This window comes from Emydura macquarii, unplaced genomic scaffold (assembly GCF_026122565.2).
Source record: "Emydura macquarii macquarii isolate MOO-44397 ecotype Brisbane River unplaced genomic scaffold, CSIRO-AGI_Emac_v2 contig_3348, whole genome shotgun sequence".
Taxonomy (NCBI): domain Eukaryota; kingdom Metazoa; phylum Chordata; order Testudines; family Chelidae; genus Emydura; species Emydura macquarii.
Window position 1 is genome coordinate 6,796,527 of NW_027133485.1, and position 22,213 is coordinate 6,818,739.

Here is a 22,213-nt window from a genome sequence, read left to right on the forward strand (position 1 = left end):
GGCTCTGCACGACTGCGCCCTCGTTCCAGGCAGAGGGGAGAAAGATCAGGCTCCATGTTCAGGCTTGGACGTGTCCCTGCCATTCTCCCACAGAGCTGCTCAGCCTTCCCACTGTGAGCTCTCCCCAAAGGAAAGGGAGACGCGGGCACTCTGCCGCTCTGCCATTTACAGCCCACTTAAAAAGTGAGGGTACGTCAATTAAAAAGACAGCAAATTTTTTTTCCCTCTTCCTCTAAGGATTCTTCAAGGGCTTGAAAAATTAATGAGAGATTAATTGAAACCTTGTAACAGCTGAACCCTGGGGAGAATGGGAACCCCCTCCCACGACAGCCAAGGCAGGCTCCTCCTCCAACAGCTCTGGCAATTAGCTGCACAGCCTGGGCCAGCACTGGGGGCTTCATGTGTCTGGGGTGGCAGCCGCCTGGGCATCAGTCCTTCCCCAGTGGGATTGGGTAGGGATCCAGGAGCAGAGAAAACACAGCAGGGCCTCCCCCCCACTACCCGAAAGCGGTGCTTCGGCCACAGTCTTTGCTTCCCAGCAAGTACTGTAGCTTCTGGGTGCTCAGGTCCTGCCAGGGCTGGAAACCAAAGAGCCAGAGACTCTGGCTAACCCTTCCACTGTCTGTGCAGCAGCCCCTGGAAAGCAGGTGATTAAGGTGATATAGAACTCACTTCTTTTAGCCTAGGTGGGACTCGAATAAAGGTCAGTCCCATCTGCTAGCTGTTTGGCTGCTTTTGTGAGAATTGCTGACAAGCTCTGCCCAGTGTCTGCATAGCAAAACCCATTGCAGCTGGCACTGCCTGCCTCTGTGGAGAAGCCAAGGGCCATAGAGACCGAATTCTCTTACGCCCTGAGAGTGGATTGGTGCAGGTCAGGGGAAATCACGACAGGACAGCGCAGGGATGCCTGCCCAGAGTGTAACGTGCCTGTTGCGTAATTAGTGTAAACAGAGACATCCAGTTCCTCTGTGCCTCAGTTTCCTCATCTGTGTGTATTGTAGCAATGCGGCATGGATCCAGCTGAACAAAACATTTGTTCGACCCAGCGTGAGATATTTCATTTTGGTTTCGAGGGGGTTGGGTTTTTTTTGTTTTGTTTTTAAAACCTTTTTAAAAAGAACAAAACTGATCTAAAATTGAAACCAAAAAGTCATTTTGAGTCAAAATGTTTCATTTTGAAAAATGTCAAAACAAATCATTGGGATTATGTGGGACTTTTTTGTTTTGTTTTTGACAGAAAACAAATTTGGTGAATTCAGCACTGATTTGTGAACTGTTTTGGTCAACCTGATGTTGCTAGTATAAACACAGGTTACACCAGCAAAGAAATGCTTTTGTGGATATAGCTTATACTGACCGGTTCAGTGAGCAAAAGAAGTTATAGTAGCAAGAGCATTTTCATGTCAGTATAACTGCATCTATACTAGAGCTTTTGGCAGTACAGATATATTGTAAAAAAACCCCACATCCCTAACCACATTGCTAGACCAGCAAAAATGTGCCGTGTAGACCTGGTCTTGGTACTACTGAAAAATCGATTATATTAATAAAAGTATAAATTGCCTTCTATTTGAATTTTTCTAAAAAATGGAAATATTTCTGTTTACCTTAGGGTTACTAATTCATAAATTGGTAAAGCTGTATTTTGAGCCAGAATTCAACTGCCTCTACAGATCACTGCATTACTCCAGTTTTACACCAAGGCAACTCGATTGACTTCTGGGGCACCGACCTGGGTTAAAGCTGGAGTGACACAGTAGTGAATCAAGCTCTAATTTTTTTTCCAGATGTCAGTTTTAATAATCTCTGATGATATTTGCAACACAAAGGAATTATATATATATATATATGGGTCCAGATCTTTTGCTGGTCCAAATATGTTCAGCTCCAATGGCTTAAATGGAGCTCAGTTCACTTACAGCAGGTGAGGATCGGGCCCACGATTTCTAATCCAGAGTCCCTTTAAGTCTCTGCAGTTGTGAAAACATCCTATGAATTCCTCTTTTTTTTTTTTTCCACTCAGACTGGTGCCTAACTTGTCTGTTTATGACAGGCCAGCCATCTCCATAACAACCGATTCCTCAGACCCAAAAGGCTCACTAACTTTTAACCAGGAATGAAGCCCTGACAAGGTGAGATTTGTTTTTTAAAAAAGAGTTTCGAAAACAGGTGGGTCTCCTGCGTTTTGTTTTCGAACATTAAGCTAGGTAGTTGTATCTAGGGGTGTAATGCACTGTACATTACCAGCAGAGGGCACAGTAGGGCATATTTCATATTTAAATACTCAAGAGACACATTCCAGAGGGGTAGCCGTGTTAGTCTGTATATAACAAAAACAACGAGAGTTCTGTTGCACTTTAAAGACTAACAAATGTCATTTCTGCAGGCATAAGCTTTCGTGGGGTGCAGCCCACTTCGTCAGATGCAAGAAATAGAAATCAGATCGGAGGTATATATACACATCCAAGGGTAAGGAACGACAATGGGGCGGGTAGGTGTTAGCAAAGTCCATTCAGTTAGAGTAGATGAGGCCTATTCACAACCATTGATTAGGAGGTGAGAATGTGTGAACAGTGCAATTACTTCTTGTAATGAGAGAACCATTCCAAGTCCCTGTTCAGACCCAGTCTGATTGTGTCAAGTTTGCAGATCAGTTCCAGCTTTGCAGTTTCTAGCTGAAGTCTGTTTTTGAAGTTTTTTTGTAGAACTATGGCAACTTTCAAGTCAGCTACAGAGTGTCCTGGGAGATTGAAGTGCTCTCCGACTGGTTTATGGATGTTACCATTTTTTATGGCTGATTTGTGTCCATTTATTCTTTTGCGCAGTGACAGTCCGGTTTGGCCAATGTACGTGGCAGAGGGGCATTGCTGGCACATGATGGCATATATTACATTAGTAGATGTGCAGTGAATAAGCTCCTTATGGTGTGGCTGATGTGGTTAGGACCAGTGATGGTGTCACTAGAGTCGATGTGTGGGCAGAGTTGGCAACGGGGTTTGTTGCAGGGACAGGTTCCTGGGTTATAGTGTTCTTGTTGTATGGTGTACGGTTGCTGGTGAGTATTTGCTTCAGGTTGGGGGGCTGTCTGTAAGCAAGGGCAGGCCTGCCTCCCACGGCTTGAGAAAGTGAGGGATCATCTGGTAGGATAGGTTGTAGATCCTTAATGATGTGTTGGAGAGATTTTAGCTGAGGGCTGTAGGTGATGGCCAGTTGTGTTCTGTTGTTTTCTTTGTTGAGTCTGTCCTGTAGTAGGTGACTTCTGGGTACCCGTCTGGCTCTGTCAATTTGTTTCTTCACCTCTCCAGGTGGGTATTGTAGTTTTAAGAATGTTTTATGGAGATCCTGTAGGTGTTTATCTCTGTCTGAGGGATTGGAGCAAATTCGGTTGTATCTTAGGGTTTGGCTGTAGACAATGGATCGTATAATATGTCCAGGGTGGAAGCTGGAGGCATGAAGGTATGTATTGCGGTCAGTTGGTTTTCGGTATAGGGTGGTATTAATGTGACCATCCTTTATTTGTATTGAAGTATCCAGGAAGTGGATTTCTTGTGTGGACTGGTCCAGGCTGAGGTTGATGGTGGGGTGGAAATTATTGAAATCCTGGTGGAATTCTTCGAGGGATTCTTTCCCATGTGTCCAGATGATGAAAATGTCATCAATGTAGCGTAGGTAAAGGAGAGGTGCTTGGGGACGAGTTTTAAGGAAGCGGTGTTTTAGGTCAGCCATAAAAATGTTGGCATACTGTGGGGCCACACAGGTGCCCATAGCTGTGCCACTGATTTTAAGGTATAGATTGCCTCCAAATCTGAAGTAGTTGTGGGTCAGGACAAAGTCACAAAATTCAGCTACCAGGTGTGCCATATCATCATCAGGGAAAATGTTCCTGCTGGCTTGTAGTCCATCTTTGTGTGAAATGTTGGTGTAGAGCTTCTACATCCACAGTGGCTAGGATGGTGTTTTCTGGGAGATCACCGATGGATTGTAGATTTCTCAGGAAGTCAGTGGTATCATGAAGATAGCTAGGAGTGCTGGTGGCATAGGGCCTGAGGAGAGAGTCTGACATAGCCTGATAATCCTGCTGTGAGAGTGCCAATGCCTGAGATGATGGGGCGTCCAGGATTCCCAGGTTTGTGGATCTTGAGTAGCAGATAGAATAACCCTGGTCGAGGCTCAGGGGGTGCCCCACCATCCCCACACACATGATACAATTCTGCAGTGACCTGGAATCCTACTTTCACCATCTCCGACTCAAGAAATATTTCCACCACACCACTGAACAACACACTAACCCACAGATACATTCCTACCAACGCTACAAGAAGAAGAATTCTGCATGGACTCCTCCTGACGGTCGAAACAACAGACTAGACTTTTACACAGAGTGTTTCTGCTGACGTGCACAAGCTGAGATTGTAGACAAGCAACATCGCTTGCCCCATAACCTCAGCCGTGCAGAACGCAAGGCCATCCGCAGCCTCAATAACAATTCTGACGTTATAATCAAAGAGGCAGACAAAGGAGGTGCCATAGTCATCATGAATAGGTCGGATTACGAACAGGAGGCTGCCAGACAACTCTCCAACACCACGTTCTACAAGCCGCTACCGTCCGATCCCAACAGTTACTGCAGGAGTGCCTGTTGCATTTTTTAATGTGAAGTCACTGCTACTGAAAGGTGCTAGACTGACAGCCCTGGACACTGAAGTCCTCAAGTTTATCCACAGAACAAGCACGGCAGTGTAAGCTTCTCCTTTCATCCTGGCCTTGTACCTCTGTCCCGACCTGCTGGGACCACCCTCTCCTCTCTAGGTCTGAGAGTTTCCATCAGAATCCACGTCCCATTTTTCTGTGGGCTCTTTGATGACAAAGGGGCCAGCTGTGGTTAGGGATGCGGGCAGAAAGGCCCTGATTTTCAAAAGTGCTGCGTTCCCACAGCCCAACTAGAAGTCAATGGGAGCTGCAGGTGCCTAGCCCCTCTGATATTCAGGCTTCCAGTCACTGGCAACTGGGCTTGCACCCACCAAGCTCATTGCACAGAACCTACATCCGTGCAACACTGGTGAACCGTGCAATACCTTGCTGGAGCACAAAAAAGCCGCAGGATGTTATGTGGGAGTGGCACCGTCAACAAGCCTCACGCAGCCCCAAGGGAATCAATCAATATTCAAAACCAGCAGGGCGGGGGGAGTTCTCAGCTCAGCAGCAGCTGTGGAACCAAGAGGCTGCAAGGAACAAGGAGCGTGGACGTTTCAAGGCCCGCAGCATTAGATCAGATTGGAGGATACCAAGGCCCCAGCATCTGTGTGGCACAGGAAGGGGAATTGTCCACGTGTTTGTACCGCCCCGGGAGGTGGCGTCCATCGTCTGGGGGTGCTGCCATTCCCGTGTCAGACAGCTTTGTGACAGCCGCGCTGGAGAAGCAGGGGCCATGCCTCAGGGTAGCAGGGGACGCACAGTCTGTCGCAGCGGAGTCCAAGCCGCGCTAAAGTGGCATGGTTTAGAAAGGCTCGGGACAGCAGGGCTGGGCCAGCGTTAAAGCTGCTGGACTGAGCGGCGCAACGGCAGGGCCCAGGCAGCCCCAGTGCAGCCCCAGCAGCAGCGAAGGCTCAGCAGCAGGATCGCGCAGCATCTCAGAGCAGCGTCTGCGGAGAGTCAGAGCAGCCGCAGAGGCCAGCAGGCTTTGTGCAGTGCTGGAGCAGCCCGGGAAGCGCGGCGGGGGCAGAAGCCAGCCAGCACTAGCCGAACCTCCAGGCCTGAATTATGCAGAATCCCTTCCTGACACGTCAGGGGTTTGTCGCCAGGGCAGTTTGCAGCGGGGAGCTGCTGGCTCGGCTCAGTTTCTCTGGCAGTCCAGGTGCCGGCTGTAGCTGGGCCCTTCGGCTCTCTGAACTGGCTGTCCTCCTGAGGGAGTCCCACAGCAGCAGTCCGTCCTCGTTCCCCTATAGAAATGGTTTCAGAGGCAGACGAGACCCTGTGGCCTCGGATTTATATCTGCTTGTTTGGCCAAACTGCCAAATGCAAAGGCGGCAGCTGCCCCTGGTGGCCACCTGCGGCGTAGCCGAGATCCCTGTCGCACTGTGGCAGCAGAAGGGGACGGAGGGACAGACAGCTCCGGATGTCACAGGCCCCGGCAGATCAAGACCGAGGGGCCCTGGGGTAACTGAGAAGATCCTGCCCATCATGACTAGAGATCAGCTCTCCGTGCAGGAGGCCAAAGGTTGGTTCAGATATCTCCCTCCGCATCTCATTCTCCGCTACACACCGGATCCCTGCACCCAACGTGCACGCCCTTTCCTTTAGATGTCTCTATGGGAGCAGAAATCCTTTGAAAATCTGGCCCTAAAGGCAGCACCAGAGGCTCCCAGCTCTGCCAAGCCCTCGTCAGCTTTTCGGTCCCTGTTCCATCCTGCAGCTGGACACCGCAGATCCAGTTCCTTTCTGAGAAGCAGAGGATGGAAACCCACAGAGGGAGAGCACCAAAGCCTATATCCAGGCATAATGAGCCTGACCAAGGCTGCCTATGGGCCAGTGTCTTTAGGGTTCCCATTCAGTGAATTCTCTGATTAGGGAGTGAGACCAGCTGGGCTCTCACCTGGGTCTGAAATACAGTGACTGCAAGGCCTGGTCGCAGAAGGGAACCTCGGTCCTCAGTGCAGCTGGACATGAGGAAATCATTGTACAGGAAGCCCTGAGACAGAAAGAAGCCAGAGAGAGGATCTGATTTACTGCATGGCCCAGCATCCTTGGCATCAGAGAAGCCTCTGCTGTCCAGGAGACACTCAAACATGGGGAAATTGAGAGACCGGAGAAAGGGCAGTAGAGAAGAGGGAGCGAAAAGAGAGAGTCTAGGGTACCGGGATCAGAAGGCAAAAAGATCAGGTAAAAGCGGATGAAGCTGGGGAGCTGTGTGTGTCTTGATTCTGAACAGCATATATATGCCCATGTTCATAGCTATACATAGGTTGTGTGGGTACATGTGTGAACTCACATCTGGTATGTGCCATATGGATTTGGTGTGTGGGAACCAATAGATCCTGATGGGACGTAGCCCTGAGTACATCGCCGCAGAGGGTGTGTAAGCAGCTCCGAGGGAAAACGCTCTTTATCCCCGTCCCTGGCCTCTCTGGTTGGGCCTCTCTGAGCCCTGATCGCACATCATGCCCCAGTTCTTAGAATGACCCCAGCCTCCGGCCTGCCATGGGGCCAGGAGAGGGTTAATAAGCTATTGTAGAAGGCCCACACTCTCTGTTTGCTTGAGGCAGGTACCGGAGAGGAGAAATCTGCGCCTGCTGGTGGAAGCAGAACAGGTGAGAACTGGGTCTTGTGGGCGGGGAGCAGCAGGATGACTGGCCCCGAGTTGGGGTGAGTGAAATCCAGACCTACTGCATTACCTCTAAGTGACTCGCCAAACACAGAGAAGCTGTGCGGAGAGTAAAAGACATGTACATTCATAGAGTCCTGGGGTACGTCTACACGGCGGAAAAGCCCTGCAGGAGCGAGTCTCAGAGTCCAAGTCAATTGACACACTGACAAAATGTTGAATAGCATCGGGCTTAGTTACTAGTAACAATCCCTGCAAAAGCCCACCCAAAACACCCTCATTCAATGATGATTCCTCATTTCAACTATGTTTTGAGATCTGTCAATGACCCAGTTCTTTATCCGTTTAATGTGTGCTCTCTTGATAGTGTGTAGTGCTAATCTTAACATCGGACTGTCCTGAGGCACGACGTCAAACACCTTACAGACGGCTGTGTATGTGACACCTGCACAGTTACCTTTATCAACTGAATCTGTAATCACATCAAGTCACAGGACTGGCCCGTCACTAGTACTGAGAGATCAGGGGCCTGAGCCAGCTCCTCCCCTACGATCCAACACCCCCACTCCAAACTGTTCAGGCCCAGCTCTGGAGATTGGGGATCAAGCCCTTTTATTCCTACAAGGTGTCCTTCACCCTAGTATCTAGTCACACACTTTGCTACAGGGTGTCCGCTTAATTCCACGCATTGCTCCGCTCTCTTTTTTTAAGAGCTTCCCCCAAGGTTCGGCGGCATGGCCACTCAGTCCTGGGCACTGATTCAGGTTCCCCAGGGAGCTGAATCTCACAATCATAGCATCCTCCTTTGGTTTTGCATTCGGTGCCTCACGAAGCCATTTACGGGGCTGGAAAAATAGAAGGCCTGGTCGTTCCACTCACCGGGGAAAGATTTCACAGTAATTGGATCCTATAAATAGCTCCCTGAGGCACTGAAAAAAAACACCATGAAATATTTAAACTCCAGTTCTGACAAACACAAGGTGCGCCGTACACAGCCCTATTGACAATTTTCTCCCTCTCATTACATCACCCTAACATCATGGGGCGTCTTTCATTCCCAAAGGCTTTCAGAGCATTTCTGGAGGAACCACTTTTATCCACCGTGGAAAGCAGCCACTTCTGGGGTGGAACATGGTGCCGTTTCGCAGCAGCAGCACATGGCAGTCAAGGACAAGAAAGTAACAAAAGGGTGCCCCTGTTTTTAAATGCGTGTGAGTTTAGCACTGGTGAAAACAAGGGGATAATGGCGCTGGGTAGAGACAGACACAAATCAGGCAGGTATTGTGTAAGCTTTTGCCCCTCAATCCTGATCTGCAACACCCCTGCTGCTGTGGTCCTAGGTCCCTGCCAAGCAAAGGCTGGGTCCAGTTCTGTGACTAACACAATTCCCCTGAAAGTTTGTCCTTGAGGCTAGATGCCTGTCCCTGGGGGGCGCCAGGATAAGCCCCTCTCTTGGCAAAGATTCAGCAAGATGCAGCGTAACCTAACCTGACTCCAAGGAAGTCCCAGCCTCCTCGCAACGCTTCCTCTGAGCTGCTCTTTAGATCTCATTTGTGCCGAATCATGGCCCCGGGGAAATGTGCTGTTTCAGCAGCTTCGCAGCCATCTGGGCGTCCCCTGACTGCGGCGCTGGAAGGGACACTGGCGGCTCCAGTCTGCTTTTTGGAAAGGTGTATTGGGAGGACCTCATCCAGCACCTGTGTGAGAGGGTCTCTGCTTGGCCCTGTCCCATCTGCAAGCTGTTCCCTCCCATCTCAGGGGAGGGGCGGACGGGAGGGGCAGGAGCTTGAGCATTTTCCCATGTGCAGGTTGGCAACATGACTATTCACACACACCACCGACAATGTGTTGTCTCAGGCTATTGGACCACTTAGCATTACTTCTGCATCCCTGCCTGCCTCGGCCTGGCTCTGTCTGTACCGCCGCCTTCCCCTCGCCCTGCACCCCTGCCCTCACCCCCCTTCCTTTCCACTCACCTTCTGTTCCACTTCTCCATCAGCCCTATCGCTTCTTCCCTGCAATCCCTTTGCATCCCCCTTCTGCAGTCGCTCTCTGTCGGCTACTCCTCTGCAGCTTCTGTTTGACGCAGCTGGGGGAGCGGGATGTGCTGAGAGGACAGCTATTGTCACAGGAGGCATTGAGCACCAGTCCCCTGGGAAGTTACCTGGGACAGTCCTCGTTGCTGGGGCGGGGTAGAGAATAAACAGATGCAGAGTGAATGCCTGCTAGGCAGCGGAGCTTTGGCACCAACGCCCATGTAGGTACACTCCTACACACAAACACCCAAGTATGTGCAATGCCATGCACACACAAACGCATGCGTGCACATCTAAGCACACACACCACCATGCATACACACATTGCAGCCAGGCACACACCCGACCCCACAAACAGCACACAACCTCACCCCTCCACACGCACATATTTTGGCGCATTCTCAAACATCTGCAACTAGTGCATTCCTATTTGGCATCTCAGAAACCCACCCTGCATGTCCACACACACTCAGGCGTGTGTACAAGATACTCTTTGCAAGCACACAAACTCATGCTCATCCGAGCCGGTACACAGAGCTTCCTGGACACCTCCAGCTTCCCACCAGCCACTCCCCAAGACTGGCTTTTTGACTGACTGTTTCAAAGGAATGCAGCTGTCAGGAACAAAACTGTTTCTTGAAAAGAAAATCAAGCTGAGAATGGGGGACAGAGACACACTCAGTGGATGAAACAACGAGAATCTTAACTCCCCTGTAATCCAAAAGGCAGAGCAGCGAGGGAGACAAGACAGGCAGCTTCATAACTGACTCCTAGGGGCCCCAACTCAAGGTGGTGGTGGGGTGCTATCAAGGGATAAAGCACAAGGGAGAAAATTGATACAGGGAAGAAAAATCCAAATCACTTTGGTGCATCAAATTGGGATTCTTGGAGGATGTTGAGGGGCCAATTCTCCACGGGCACAAATCAGCACAGCTCCATTGAAGTTGATTTCCAGCAGCTGAGACGCTGGCCCTGTTCCTCTCACACATGCAATCTAAAGGGTCAGGTGGCTGGCGGCAAACCTTTATTTGTGTGTATCATTAATGTGGGGAGGCTTCGTCATCAGAACATTGATGTCTTGTTCCCCCCTTGATGCACTCGATGCCCTGAAAGTTTATTCCTTTTCATTGCTCTATCCCCTGGATCACAGTTTCCTTTTCAATGGTCTCACTGTATTCCCATCTGGTCCAGCCAATGTATTCCTTTAACAGGTTTTTTTTCCCTCTTCCAAGTATTTGTTTTAAGTGAGCACCCCTGCACCTCTGTCCCAGAACAAAGGCCAGTGGTAAGGCAAGTGTTGCTATCCCAGGATGCCGCCCAGGTTAGACAGGAGTGCTGATACCCCAGCATGGGGTCGTTCACTGGGTAAATGCCCTGCCAGGATCTGACCTGATTTCTTTGGAGCCGGATTCCTGACAGGCTGCATACATAGCACACAAACACAGCTTTTACACTGCTTCGCTCAGTGCAGTTATGACCATATATGGGAGAGACAGTGAGAGATGAGCTGTTCTCAGCTGCAACATCAGAGGTGGGGGGTGGTCCCTGGTGGACAGTTTTCTGTGTCACTGTGCAGTTTTGCTATGCACAAGCAGCTAGTTCACACGCAAGAGGCAATCTCCTTCCGTGTGTCCTCCCGGGGCCTGGCTTAGCACCCTGTGTAACCTGGGTCTATCCCACCACAGAGCCACTTTGCATTAGATGGGGAGTTAATACCACACAATTAGTAATGACCGGGGACTCTGCTATAGCAGGTTTGTAAGTTGACTATTTAACCCTCCTCCCCTCTGGCGGGTGCCGACCCTTTGGGGCAGCTGTACAAGGGTAAAGTGCCGGGGAGGAGACACCAGGGCAGGGTTACTCCCTGCACAATGGAATTCCGAGCTCTTCCTTGGCAAAGCACAGTGGATTCTACACATCTAACAGCCCCAGATGTTTTGTTAGAAAACGTGCACAGACAAACACTGGACCGAGAAGGCAGTCAGCACCGGGTGGCTAGGAAAACTGCAGCCGAGTTGATCAGATGCAGCAAGAACAAGACGAGTAGAAGAATCAGCCAAGCCCCGATCTATTCCAAACAACCACACTGGATCAAATGTAAATGTTCTTCTCCCCTCAGGTTCTCCTCCAAGCCCAGTGACATGGACCACCGGCAGAACGGGACTGGGTCTGATTTGCACGGGTGTCACGATGAGCCAGTCAGTCTCAAAGGAAGCTAGAGGTTAAGCTTGGAAGCAAGTTGCCCAGGGTAGACATGATGGGCCAAATTCACTCCTGACACAACAAGGATTTATTATTTATATTACGGTACCGTGTAGGGGCCACAACCAAGACTGGGGCCCTTTTGTTGCCCAGACACATGGTGAGAGCTGGTCTCAGACAGCAAAGCTTACATGTCTTAACAGACAAGACAAAGGGGCACAGGGAGGGGACGTGACTAGCCCAAGAGCAGGCTAGGGGCAAAACCAGGAATAGGACCCAGGTCACAGGAGTCCTAATACAGCGAGCTAACCATTGGAGAACGCTGCCAGTAGGCTCAGTACCACTGATGTGAATTGGAGCTGGAGTTTTGGAGCTAAGCAAGGCACTGACAGTCAGGGAAGGGTGGCGCATTAAATACCAGTGACGCTACAGACTTTCACCACACCTTCCACGGGCCTCCACTCAAGATCAGGCACCGCATGCTCGGTCCTGAACTCTCCGATGAGTTCAGGACCCAGCCGCTCTAACAAAGACAGGGATGATAGCAGTATGTCTTGTGGGTCACTCCTCGGGGACCGCTTGGTCTGTGGGCTGCACTGGGACTCCTGGCAGAGAGTGAACAAACCTTATTCTCGTTCAGAAACCAAGAGCACGGAGACCTTGAAGGGTATGTCTACACTGCAAAGAAAAACCCAAACCAAACCTGCAGCGACGGGGCTCTGAGCCCAAGTCAGCTGACTCGCACTACGGGGCTAAAAATAGCCATGTAGGCGTTCCTCCTTGGACTCGGAAACCTGGAGGCAGGGAGGGGGATAGGGGGTCGGTGAGTCAGAACCCAAGCTCCAGCCCAAGCGGGGACATCTACACGGCTATTTTCAGCCCTGTACCGCGAGCCCTGCAAGCCCGAGTCAGTCAACCCAGGCTCTGAGACTCTCTGCTGCGGGTTATGAGGGTTGTTTTTCTGCAGTGTAGATGTAACCTAAGACTCTACGTGAGAGTGAGTCTAAGACGTAGAGAGTGACTCCAGAGACTCTTAGAGACTCTAAGACTAAGTGATTTTCGGTGCACATGTTCAAATGAAACATCTGGGACTATTGGATGCACCACGAATGTAGGATCTGCTGCTGCTTGCTAAGAGAGAGACCTACATTCTGTTGGCCAAGGAGTAACTCTTCCCTAATGACTCTTTCCCAGGGTCAGCACTCTCCAGAGGGGATGAAAGTCATGCAATGAACCTCCAAGCCTGGTCTCGCTGAGTTCCTCTTCATTAATGACCACGTTCTGAGAATAACCCAGCCGTCTCTACCCGAGGAGACATTGCCATCTCCCTAGTCTTAAATCCACCATATGGAATAAAAACCCGCCTGGGAAATCAAGGCAGCCTGCCCCCAAAAGTCACAGCTGGAGGGGTCGGATCTCAGTCAGTAATAAGGTGAGAGTTTCACTTCAAACTCTTCAGTCAGAAGAGGCAATTCTGCCAGGCCCAAGGAGAGGATAAACACAGCCATTGTCTGGGCAAGACTGGCCAAAACTCTGACCTACAGGCTTGGACAATGGTCCAAGTTCAATGGCCTACTCTACTGTTTTGTCCATTTCCCCTGCTGTTCCATGAGCCATTCATTTCCCCATGTAACGGCCTGACCCCTGGGAGCCTGAGAAGCTTGCATGTCCTCACATCAGGGATTGGCCAAGTCTGAGTTCATGGATGAATATGGTTTTGCTTTTCCTGTGCTCAGATGCTCTACCTGTGTGATTTTTATGATAAGAGTCATGGTGTTGGCTGGGAGGGTGAGGGCTTGTCTTCTTCTCAAGGACACGAACTCGGTCCTGAGCCCAGGCAGGAAAGCACATCTTCACGTGCACTCTGAGGCCACCTAGGGAAAGGAGGAGATGGAAAGGAAAAGAGGTGAAAGAGTATTACTGAGAGGAGGAAGGGAGGGACTGAATTAGATGAGCGAACCTCAATCATTTCAGAGTTCAGTTCACCGCCCAGAAGTTTGGATGATCACTGAACCTTAGCCCAGTATCTGAACCGCCTGGCTGGGCTGGAAACCTTATGAGAAAAAGGCAGATTTTCAGCATCTCTTCTCCCAGTTGCAAAGGCTCTGGTGTCCAAGTACTATGAGAACATGAGTTCCTCCTGGGTTCTAGAAATGGGGGAGGCTCTTTTTCCTTTAAAGCCCAGGGCTTCTCTTGAACCAGTTTCTGAATCTGAATCCTTCCCTGTGCCATCAGGAAGGGCATCACTTAGGGCACGAACAAGGCTCCACCATCCTTGTCTATCCTGGGCAGCTCTTTGCACATCCTCTACGTTAAGTCCCATAAATCTGCCCTCTTTGAGTACCGTTGAACAGAGGGATTGTTTTGGTCAGCCCCTTGTGCTTGTTCCTGCAGCTGTCCACGGCACGCCTGACAGGGCAGATGCTCTTAGCTTCATTCTTAGCACTTCTCTTCTGAACCAGTTTGCTGATCAGTACAATGAATGACAGATGGGGCAACTTCGGAGAGAGATTTTACAGCAACGAAGCCCTGCTGGCGAGTCCTTAGTCTCCTGGGCCTCAGCACTGAGCACCTCAATCACTGATGGATTTTATCCTCACGACGCCCCTATGAGCGGGGGAAGTGCTGCCCCCACTTTACAAGGGGAACTGCAAGCAGCAAGAGATCGGCTCACCTCGAGAGTCTATGGCTGTGCAGAAGAATTGAACCCATGTCTCCCATAGCCCCGCCATGGGGGTCTCATCACCACGCCACTCCCAGCAGAAGAGTGGGAGGTTTCACCATCCCTGTGGTCTCTGTCAGCTTCCAGCAGTGTTTAGTCTTCTCCTGATACAGGGCTCCTGGGTGGAATATTTTGCACAAAATAAATAAAATCAAACCCACAACTTGGTTCATTCTATTAAAATTTGTGACAAACATATGGGGCAGGGCGGGGCTGGGGCCTCTTTGCCATCAGACCTCACAACCAACTCAGCTAATTGGCCACCTCGGAGGGTGTTTGTTTCCACAGCGTGGGCCGTAGCTGGTGAGAAGCATTCTTGGGGTGGAAGGGAATGCAGCCCCTTCCCATGGGCTCATGGCTAACCCGGGCCTAGGAAACGCTCCCCCCCAAGAAACAGCTCCGCTTGGGTTCGGCTCAGAAGGATGTCGGTCACCTTTGGTTCCCAGACACGGCTGAACTCATCGTCCCTGAACCTTGGCGGGTGGGAGCCAATCCCTTATTGTTCAGACACCCTCAACCATATTCTCGGTAGCCTTAAGGAGACTCACCTAGTAACGTGTACAGCTCTGCTTCTCCCACCCCTCCATAGCAGCTCGTGTCATTTCACATAAGACTTACGCGACACAACCAGGCTGTAACACACCTTCTGATAAAAGCACAGGAGCTCTTTCCAGCATGAGCCAGGCGCAGACGGAATTGTTAGGTCAGAAGGCCATTAATTAACCACCTGCCCATGTCCACCGGCCCGCTGCTGATCCCAGGCAAGTCAGAGGCAAAACTTCGCCGAGGTCAGCGGAAGTTGGAACAGGCCCCACGTCTTTATAGCAAAGTGAAGCCCATCAGAACGTATGCTATTCCTCTGGCTAGCACCTGAGCCTCCACCTCCCTGCTTATATGAACCGTACAGCTGTACAGATTCCCCCAGCTGCACACTTATTACAATACATTCTGCATAGCCACACATCCCCTCCTTACACTGTGCATACATCACAAACTCCAGCTCTCCATATAGTCCGTCCAGCTAAATATAGTGCTAAGATAGCCTTATGTTCTCTTAGCCAAATGCCATGTGCTGTGTAGTCACACATCCCCAGTTACCCCTTTCCCTCTATGCTGTGTAGCGATGCAAAGCACCCCTGCTCCTAACCACATCTACCACATCCTTATAACAGTCTTTTCGAGGCTCTAGGAAGCTGAATGGCCCCTGGTCAGACCCTCCTGAAGCAGTGTCCTGTGAGGTACATTCCCCCTGGTTTGTCCCGGTCTCATGGGACTCTCCCACTCCCCCTAGTTATGATGAACAGCAATTTGTTTTGTGTCTCCAACCACCCTGATGGCTGGCACAGCGATGAATGAGGGGCCTGTCCAGAATGAGGAGACGATCTCCCTGTGATTGGCTGTCTCCATGGAAATACAAGGAGGTTTGAGCTGCCACTGGTGAATCTGTGAGCACCGCATAGGCCGGCCGGCCCCTCTCAGCAAATCTGGTGTCATTGGAAGAGGCTGGGCTGCGAGTGCTGACACATTTCCCCAGTGCCATGTGAGCACGATGTGGGGTGCACATGGCCCGTGCCTTGGGCACTCCTGTCCCTCACCCTGGCTCTCCTGCCCAGCATGGCCATCGTCTCATGCTCCCTGCCTAGGGAGAGCCTGGCTGGAAAAGCCTTGTTGCTTCTTTACAGAAGTAGATTTGTCAATTTGTCAGAAATCTGTCGTCCTGGCTTTTGCCCAGGAGCTGCCGTCTTGGATTCAGTCAGCCGCCCCGTCCCCTGATGTGAACCCCTCAGGGTGAAGCAGGGCCCAGGGTGTATTTCCTGACTCCTTTTGCCATCAGGGCTGGCGTGCTGCATGCATCGCCGGCTGGGTTCAGAGGAATGATCCTGACTTGTCAAAGCTGATCAATTCACCTGGGCCACATTCCAGAGCGGAGGAATCTGGAGCAAGGGATGGGCGCAGCTGAATCAGGCCCTGCAGCAGACAGGACATGCCCCTCCCCGCCCCCCACTTCCCTTTTTGGACAGTCCTGCCATAAGAGGGCATCATGAGGTCTGCAGATACTAGCCCATCTGAGTGAGGATGTGAGGGCTCAAACCCAGCCACTTTGCCAGGTCTCAGTGGCAGCCGTTGTGATCACAGCACGAACCTGGTGGCTGAGAGAGGAGTTGGTCTCTCTCAAGACGGTGGCGATGCGCAGCATTTAGCCGCAAGGACGTGCGGAAAGGAGGTGCGCTCAGGTAAGCCCCTTAAATGGCAAACATGCCACTTTTCTGGTGCTCTCACTGTCCTGGGGTCTTAGGTTTGCAAAATGACTGAGCCAAGCTGAACATCTGGGAACTTGGAACCCTTAGACTGCGTTAGGTCCATGGTATCACAGCACAACATCTGGAAACCCACGGAGCTGAGAAATGTCTGCATTACAGCCACTGAATTACAGCAAAGCATTTAAGAAGGGTGGGGGCTGCTGACACATGGCTGGGCTGTCTCCCTTAAAACAGCTGAACATACAAGATCCTTCACTGTGATCCGACAGCATCACCTTTGCTACATCACTGTGAGACCCCTAAGAACCGACAGCAACCAAACCCAATGCCGAGAAAGACAAAGAAGAGCAGTGGGGGAAGATGGATAGGGACTAGCTGATGGAGACAGAGAAGGGTGGAAATGGAGCGAAGGCAATTTTCTGGAGGATGAGTAGCAAGAAGCAGGCGTGTGGGTAGAAGAATGGTGCAGAGTCTGCAGGAGGTGGGTTTGTGTCTTATGAGCCAGGCTCGCGGCTGGGAGTCAAGATGCAGGTGTCAGATTGCTAGGAAAGGAACAGATTTCACAGAGCTTTGGGAAACCTGGGGAGATATTAGGACCTGATAGCAAGGGGGAAAGAAAGGGAGGTGCCTTCAAACCCAACTCGGAGACATCTGCCAGAGTGGACAAGTCCATAGCTGCAGCAGTGCAATAAGTCCAAAAAGAGACCACCTGCTTCAGCCATTAAGCCAGGCCACCCCCGTCAGTCCTTCTAACGACTTATCTAGGCCACTCCAGAATCCATGGGGACAATGCCTCGGCCACCTCCCTTGGGAATCAATGCGAGTGCCCGGCAGATCCCATCATTCAAACTTTTCCCTAACCATTGCTTCCTGCCCTCCCATCTTCCGAACGGAGCCTCCCTGTCCACACAGTCCAGTTTCTCAACCTGTTTCTTGGCCCACCTTGCCGGATGGAGAAAGCCGGCTGGTGCCAGTGTGACAGCCAGCTCTGCACCATTTCACAGCCAGCCACTGGGATGTGGAACAAACAGCAGCAGAGCAGCGTGGCTAAGAGGGAGCATGGGGACCAAGCGGCAGATCACCCACGCACAGCAGGGGCTAGCCGGGTAGTCTAGTGGAGAGAGGGATTAACATCTATATTACAACAGAGCCAAGAGGCGCCGGTGGAGATGAGAACCCCTTGGCACCAGGCACACACAGAGAGAGACAGTCCCTGCCCCGGTGTGCTTACAATCGAACTGAACAGAGCGGGCCGATGGCAAGAGGGGAAACAGGGCCATGGCGCTGACCCGCCTTTCCTAGCATTGCCCAGCGGGTCAGTGGCAGCACTGGGAGTAGAATGCCTGGTTCCCAGGCTAGTGCTCCGGCCACTGGAGCCACGGCCAGGCCAATGGACACCTGGGGCTGCCCAGAAAGAACTGGCCCCCTGCCAGGGTAGGAAAGAGCCTGCTTGGCAGCCCCCCCACAAGCAGGGTCAGCCGAGCGTTTAGAAACGGGTCTCCTGGCTCAGGCTGTCTCCTGGTCGGGGAGCAGGCAGCCCCACACCCCGCTCCTCCAGCGGGCGGACTAGAGAGCGGCGAGCAGAGGGTTAAACGGCCCTGGCTTCCCTGCACTTTCGACGTCACGGCTGCCTGGGGGGGTGGGGGGGGAGCAGCGGTCTATGGTGGTCTTTGTGATGCATTTGGTCCTGCTCGCGGCAGCTGCTGCACCGAGCCCGCCTGCATCCGCGAGACGCTCGCTCGCTGGCTCGCGCACACACCCAAGGGCTGGGGCGGCGCGGCGGAGCCTCTCACCGGCAGCGCCTCCGTGCTGCAAGCTCCGCACCGAGACCGGGAGCCAGGCTCGCCTCCTCGCGGCTGCCTTTCCCGGGGCGAGCGGTGAGTGGGCGCCCCGCGGGCGAGGGCAGGAGACAGGAGACCGGTGCAGCGGGGGAAGGAGGGAGGGAGGGGACCGGCTGGGTGCAGAGCCCGGGAGCAGCCGGCGCTGGCGGAGCCCGGGGATCCAGGCTCGGCCGGGGAGGGAGCTGGAGAAGCAGGACCGCTCCCCGCGCTCTGCGCCCGATCGGATCGGAGCCGGGACCGAGCCTCCCCACTTACTTTCCCCCCATCCTCGGGGGGGCTCTGCCCCTGCGCCCCCGAGCCAGGCTCGCTGCGCCCCAGCCCGGCCCCGGCTGCGGAGTTCGCGCTGCCCTGCGCCGGGGGGGAGCTGAAGGTGACTCCCTGCCAGGCGCGGAGGGGCTGGGGGGGCTTTGCAGGCAAGCTGCCCCCCCCCCTTCCCTGCATCTCCGAGCATCCCTCGCGGCCGGCACCTGGGCGCTGCGTCTCCCTCCTCGGCGCCCCTGCGGTGAATTCTCCCGCAGCAGCCGGCACTGAGCGGCTGACCGCCCTGGTGGGGGCCGCTTTCTCCCCCTGGCTCTGCCTGGGCCGGGCTCCGAGGCGGCCTTTGCCGCGGCGGCATGTCCCCAGCAGGGCCGGGCAGGAGGCTGCGGGAAGGTACCAGCCGCCCGGCTGCTAGGAGAGAGGTCCAGGCAGGGGAAGCCAGACCCAAGCGGGTGCTGCCGGCTGGGGGATGTGAGAGACCAGGCTGCAACATGCTCATCCCTGTTACCTGCCCTCCTGCAGGGGTAGCTGCTTCTGGCCTGGCTCAGAGGTCATAGCTCCCAGCATCCAGGGGCACGGCCCCCCCCACTAGAGTCCAGCATCCTTCTCCCCCAGGGGATGCAGAGGTTTGATGTGTAGCTTCCTCCACTTGATCAAAAGGGTTGCTTGCTGGTGAGGGTGACTTCCAGCTGTTGTCGTGATGCCAGTGCCTGGGCTCCTGCCCTGCCTGGGTAGCTGGGCAGTGGAGGCAGCTTCTGGGAGGGGTGCGAGAATTGCAGGTCAGGCCGTGAAATTAATTCCCGGGTCACCTTCCAGGGAGTGGTTATTAAACTCCTGCAACACAAGAGCTGGGAAGGAGGAGGCCTGCCTGGGGTCAGTCTAGGTCTGCCGTTGACAGGCTGTGCGGGGAGGGGGGACATAGGGGGGAAACTTCCACCTCTCCCCTGGGCTTGTAGATCCTCCTCTGCTCCTGTGCTGGGTCTGGTGGGAATGTACCTAGCTCTCCGCCTTGGCTGGCTTGGCTTGCTGGCATGACACAGAGGAGTCGGATTCAAATTCAATGATGTAGGCTTTCAGGCTCAATGCACCACAGCCCCTGATCAGCAGCAGCTGCAGAGCCACACAGACCAAAACTACATGCAAATAAGGCAGGCTCCCTAAAGGGCGAGAACCTCGCTGCATTTCAGTCCCAGCCCAGCGGAGAGGGGTTTCTCCAGGCAGAGGTGGCCCAGTGAGGGAGCAGAGCTGACTGCAGTGGGCAGCCGCCTCGGGACAGGGGCGGAGGATGTGCAGCCCAGCAATGAATGAACATGAAGATTGCCAGAAAAGGAGGGTCCCTCCACATCAGGGTCCTTGGGGGGAATGCAGGCTAAGCCCTGGACTCTTGCCCCCCCTCACCTGGGCAGAGGCTGGTCCTTCTAGGCGAGGCAGTGTCGGATGTAGCAGGGGGTGGTAGGGTAAAGGGGTCCCTGGAGAAGAAAATAGCAGCAGCAGCTCCTGGAACTCCAGTGAGTGTCAGCAACGGCTGCAGCTCGGCTCTGGAGACGTGGGGTGAACCCAATAGACTCCAGGCCCCTGTTGCTGGCAGGGATCCACTTGATTGCCTCCATTTCCTCTGGTAGATCTGGAGGGAGTGGGGCTGACCGGGGGCGGCCTGGCATGTTGCGATGTAGAGGGAAGGGGGTCATCTGAGTTCCAAGTGGCATATCTAGGAATTGCTTTCCAAGCTGATGGTCACCGGTTTACTCCCTCTCTGCAGGGGCATGCTGGCATGCGGCTCTGCTCGGGCTCGTCTGCTGAGCTTGCTCCTTTGCCCTCACAGAGTCACTCACGCGTCACTTGTACAGCTGGATTGCCCTGCCCCACCCCCTGGAGCTCACAGATGCACGGGTGGGGGGAGGGACTCGGGGAGGGTGGGGGGGCACCGCCAGCAGCTCCCAGGGTGCTCTTGTAAAACTGAAATACTTTACAGCACCTGCTCTGCTGTCACCTCTGCGCTCCCTCGGTCCTGGAGCATCGCTGGGGGGAAGGGATAGAACATCTCCAAACTCAGCTGGCTCCCCACTGCTTCACTCTGAAGGGGAATTATACTCCAAATGCCCCCAGCATCGGGATCTGACTCAGAACAGCGCCTTGGGGAACAGGAGCTAGGTCTCCTCCACTCGCCCCCACAGCTATAGCCTTCCCCAAGCTGGGCCGTTCCCCTCCTCCATGTTTTTATGCAGTTTCCATCAGACACATTCAGTGCACCGAAGGGAGCAGAATGAGAACGCGTCTCTCTGCCAAGCAGGTCTCTATGGGGCAGCATCTGTGCTGACTGCATCTAGCCTTGACTCCACTTGATGGAGCTAGCTCGGTCATGGACGCCTCCTGTCCCGGGCACACATTGGTTTTCAGGTAGGCCCATTAGGATACTGCCCTTGACCTGACCCCCCGTGCAGTCCATCCTTGGTCCTGGTCCATTCCAGGTTCAGTGGTTTGCGTCCCATCCTTGCATTGATCCGCCTCCTCACGGGAGACCCAACCGGGAGAACAAGGCCTGAGTGAACGTGGAGCCGACGCTCTGCCTTTCACGCTGGGGCGGCTCAGCTCCCAGTTAGGCATGGAAAGGCAGTGACCTGCAGTGCCCATTGCCACCCTTCACGTCCAGATGTCCAAAAGCAGCCGGCACCCACTGTGCCGCCAGCACGCTAAGCTCGTTTGAAAAGCTGGCCCTTGGAAGCTAACCATCCTGGCCAGGGAGGAGACACGTTAGCAGGCCAGCGCGGTGACGCTTCCCCTGGAAATTGCCATGCTGCAGCCTGGGCCTGGCAGCCTGGCGCCTTTCCCCCAGCACTCCGTTCACATGCACGAAGGACAGGATCTTCCTCTGCGCATGGGCGGGGCCCCTCAAGTCGATATGGCCTTTTGGAGGGTCCTGGTGAGTCCATACACTGCGATAGCAGAGTTCATCTAATTTATGCCGTTCTTGGACTGGGACATGCACTGGCCACTGCTTTGCATTGTAAGCTGCACCCAGACACCTTTGCGGTGCTGGGAACCTGCGAGCCAGTCTGCTTTATGCCCTATAACTGAGTCCACCTGCTCGGGCCTCCATTGATTGGCTCTCCACAAAGCCCTGTGAAGACAAGCAACCACATGGTTAGCGAAGTGCCTCTCCTCCCGCTCAACCGCCTCGGCTTCCCTTCAGGCACAAATTGGCATGAAATATTCATGTGTTTATTTAAAACGTTTCACCTCCGAGACAAAACACTCGCTTCCAGGGGCTTCCGCGGGAGGCTGGAGCATCGCAGGATGGACCCGTCGCACCATGTGAGCTTCAACCCTGCAAAACGAGCAGCGCCTCTTTCTTGCCGCAGGATCCAAGGGGGGATCGGGGGGAAGGGGGGGGGGACGACAGCTGCTGGTCAGAAACAGCTGGGGGGAGCTGTTCATGGTGCATTTGGAAACTCAGCCAGAACAGGAGACCATTCTCCCAGCAGCCCGTGGGGATCACTCGCCCCTTCGAGAACAACCCCACCTCCCACTGGGGAAGTGTGCTGTGATCTGCACGGAGTCATGCTGCTCTTTCT

The 22,213-nt window shown here is 53.3% G+C and overlaps 1 protein-coding gene across 1 annotated transcript in view; it reads left to right on the forward strand.

The window, feature by feature from the left end:
* Positions 1 to 18,195: 18,195 nt before the first annotated feature.
* The window catches only part of LOC137143724 (CYFIP-related Rac1 interactor A-like), a 36,706-nt gene continuing 32,688 nt past the window's right edge, over positions 18,196 to 22,213 (forward strand). The window contains exon 1 of the mRNA XM_067533668.1: positions 18,196 to 18,419. The gene's annotated coding sequence lies outside the window, so the exon portion shown is untranslated. The remainder of the gene's footprint in view (positions 18,420 to 22,213) is intronic.